Below are 4,372 nucleotides of genomic sequence, written 5' to 3'. Positions count from 1 at the left end.
AGTCAATAATAAAAAAGATATCTGGAGAAAAAGTTTTAGCTGATTATCATACTAAAGAGGCTGGCTGCTCTGGCCAAATCTTTATGCAAGAACCTTTTGCAGAACATAAACACAAACCCATAGGGAGCATCAAAAATTCCAGCATATATATGTAATTACACTGAGAATGATTGGGTTGTAAAATTCACAAAGCTAAGATCTGGAAAAGTTAGAATAGCCACCTGGTTGCCTTAGATAAAACCTCAAATGAACACACAGAAAATCTTTCTTGAAACAACACAGCAGAGACTCATGTAATGCTAAGTAAACACTGTTTACTAAGATAGCAGAGCATGTGGAATTCATGACTTCTCTGTGACTGATACAATTCAGGAAAAAGTAAAGATGAGATTGAATTAGAGCCATGTCCTAAAATATCCTTTCAGTTTTTCCAAATAGACTTCACATAATTTCTTTTCTCTAAGGCTATGGAGATGTCCTAATGATAGTTTATTTATTTTCTGGACTGGTGGGACTATTTTCCCATAGAAAAACAGCAAGCCTCACAATGGTTAAACAAAAATAGATTTGTGTTTTCTAGCTGGGACATTCCAGTTTATCTATCCAGGGATAGAGGAACATTTTATTGGGACAGTTGTTTATGAATTATGCAAGGATTGTCACTTACTCAGAAACTTAATTATCCTTATCACCCACAATATTCTAGAAAAGTGAAAAAATAACTGAAACTAAAATTAGCTAAGCTATCTGATACCACTGAATTCCTATGGCTTAAAATACTACCCTTAGCTCATATAGCCCTGTGGTCTTACCTCTTAGATATTTGTAGGTTATTTCTTTATGAATCAGTCACAAGCAGGCCCCTGCAACTAGAAATATTGTCATTTATGTTCGATTTAATCAATTTAAATGCTGATCTAGTTACTCACTATAGAGTAATAATCAAATATAATCACTCCTACTATTAACAGGTAGAGATTGCCTTTCCTCAAAGACTACCAAGCCAGTTCTTCCAAGCCCCAAAGCCAGGTGAACTAGTATCCTGGAAGAGATATCAGAGAAAGATCACTCACAAATCTGATGGAAAAAGACCTTAAAAAGGACTATCATGTGGGCCAAGGCTTGCAATTCCTCCAAGCCAGGAGCCCAAGAACTGGGGAAACACTTAAAAGTCCAGCCATGGACAGTACCGTGACACTATCTCCAACATAAAAGTCAAGTATCAGGGAATTAATCCTTAAATACGTATTTCTTAACTAAAATGACCACATATACAACAAAAAAAATTGAACATTATACCTATTCAACATTTTAAACTCTTGTTCTTGAGAAAAATTTTAGAGGCAATTGATACATAGAAGGTAACAAATACAAGATATCTGAAAAAAGCAGACAAGTATCACATGTAGTTCTGTCTAAGACTATTAGAAAACTATTCTCCTGTATGTCACACCCTCATTTGCAATGCTTTTACAAAAAATTATTTTTGGTCATACATTTCCTCTTTATTGATTAAGATGATATCCTAACTTTGCCTTTTTCTTTTTTTATTTTTTATTTATTATTCCAGGGTTTTGTGAGGGTACAAACATTATAGTTACACTTTATGTCTTTGCCTCACCCAAATGCGGGTTAAAGGCATGCCCTTCCCTCCCTTTAGTGCTCCCCGTGTCCTTTAGTTGTAGATTTCCCCCACATCTCCCTAATCCCTAGAGAGTATTTCTGCCATGTGATCAACCTAGTGTTGATCAGTTAGTACCAATTTGATGGTGAGTACAAATGGATCCCGTTCTTCTGCTCTTTTGGAGCCCCACTTTGGATAATGGGCTTAAGTTTAATCCAGGAAAGTATAAGAGGTGCTAGATCACTGTCGTTTCTTATAATTGAGTAATATTCCATTGTAAACATATACCAAATTTTAACTCTTCTCAAGACCTTTTATCAAGGTACTAATCCTATCCATGAGGGTGGAGCACTCACGACCTTATCACCTCCTAACGGCCACACCTCTTAATACTATTGCCTTGAGGATTAAGTTTCAACCCAAATTTTGGAGGGACACAAACATTCAAACCATAGCAATACTTTTTTGAGTTAATACAGAAATAAAGAAAAATATCCTTTCTCTCCAGAAGGGGAAAACACTGATTCTTGGGATGTAATAGTTACTGTTTATCATGATGACACCAAGAAAACACCATAATCCAGCTCCAATAAGGTTAATTGCATCTCTTTTGCAGCTTGGGTGGGTTATCTATGTGGGAGATTAGTCTTTTCAATGCTAATTAGGGATTAGGGATGATTGTTTTTTGGAGTTAGTAGTTACACTCTCCAGAACTCTCCAAAAGAATCCAAAGAGATAAAGCCTTTTTTGGTTAAATTACTAAGGATATCAATTTCATCCATAGTAACTGGAGAATTTAAAGTAGTTATCAAAGTTTATTCCTCACTTTGGCTGAAATAATAAATAATAGACTATTAAACCAACAAACATTAAATTTCCTAAAGCCAAGTAGTAATGGATAATAAAATAAACTTAATTGCCTTTTCACCAAATAGATGGTAGCCTACACCACTGACAATATTTCATCTAATACATAATACGCAATTTAATGGTAATTCAGTTAAGGTGAAATAATTTTTATCTAAAAGAACAGTGAACCTGGCTATCCAAAATAGACCCAGGAAGTCCTTTTGACAGGTTGTCTCAGGCAGATGTGGGAGATTTTGAATCATGATCTTCAATGTCTCTCTTATTATAATCATAAACTTACATGTCTTATAGTGGTTCAATGTCTGTTGTCCTAAGTTTGGAATGTCCTGTGTATCAATTCTACTAACAGATGACTCAACAGATCATTTTAACAGAACAAAGAGAATGACATGTTGCTGATTAATGTTCAAACTAAAAGTCATATTTCTGCAAACAGAACTGCATCTTCAATGAGAATCACAACATGATGACGATCTGAACAACCCTTGCTGGTCTTTCTGCAGCATTGGCTGAACAAGGACCAAAAAGACAGCACAAGAATTTTTGAAAGTTCACACATTCTAGGATGAAACTGATTGTTCTAAAGCCAGCAGAATTTGTTTTAAACTGATCTGTCAATTGCAAACACAACAAAATAAACAAAAGCTCTCTTAGTTAACACGATCTATCTTAAACTAACAAATCAAAAATAGTCTCTTGTTTCTGAAAGCCAGCCAGACAGAAGTACAGTCGTTCTACTAAACACATTTCAGAATGCTAGCCATCAAAAAGTCTCACATGAGTAATGATGCTTCTACTCACTTAATAAGATAGTTTTGACCTCCATACTTCCCATAAACCTGTACAAGGTCAGAAGTCTTTTCTATTGCGAGAGACTGTGCTTGACCAGCGTGGCTTTCCTTTACTGTACTAGGTAGAAAATTATGCTTTCTATTTTCTTGTTTCAAATTGGATAAGTTATGTATTCATCCTATTGTGGTAGCATTCATGGAGATAATAAAATAATGACTTATTTTGGACATATGGTGCCGAAGGTCTTTGTGAAACAGCCAGGCAGAAATTTTCATAAGTTGGCCTATTGTCATAACAATATGGTTAGTAATTGAAATCCTTGGAGTTCAGTGAGATCATATAAAAAGAAGAAACTGCAATATGAGAAAAGAACTAATAGGAAGAGCAGGAATTATCATCATTGTAGGGAAAAAATGAAGAGTGGCACCCAGAGGTGTAACTGAACAATCTGAAGATGACAATGTCATCCAAATCACAAGACAAGAGTTTTTTAGAGTTGATGTATAATCAACATTGGAACGTTTTGCAGTGATAAGTAAAATTCCCAGAATTGTCCACACTGGTGATTTTAGGAAGAACAATTTCAGTGGAGTAATTAATGAAGAAATAACCCAAATTAATGTGCAGTGATGTATCAAAATGACTATAAAAAAAAGCATCACGAATATACATGGTACTTTTCAAAAGGGTGGCTTCTAAGGGATAAAAAAGAAAATAGACACTAGCTGAAGAAATGGACTTAGTTTTATATTCCATTTAAAAACTTGGATGGATGAACCTGGATGATATTATGTTCAGATAAATAAGCCAGATACAGAAAGACAAATACTGCATGATCTCACTTATATGTGAAATCTAAAAAAGTAGAATTCACAGAAGTAGAGAGTAGAATGGTGATTACCAGAGGCTAGGGGAAGGGAGGGTGGGGAGATTTCGGTCCAAAAATACAAACTTTTAGTGAGATAGGAGGAATAAGCTCAAGAGATCTATTGTACAGCATGATGATTATAGTTAATAACAATGTATTCTTGCAAATTGCTAAAATAGTAGATGTTAAATGTTCTCATAACAGGAAAAAATAAGTAT

This window comes from Propithecus coquereli, unplaced genomic scaffold, assembly GCF_000956105.1.
Source record: "Propithecus coquereli isolate 6110/MARCELLA unplaced genomic scaffold, Pcoq_1.0 Scaffold311, whole genome shotgun sequence".
Taxonomy (NCBI): domain Eukaryota; kingdom Metazoa; phylum Chordata; class Mammalia; order Primates; family Indriidae; genus Propithecus; species Propithecus coquereli.
The sequence above is the reverse complement of the archived record's forward strand: the minus strand, read 5'-3'. Positions refer to the sequence as shown.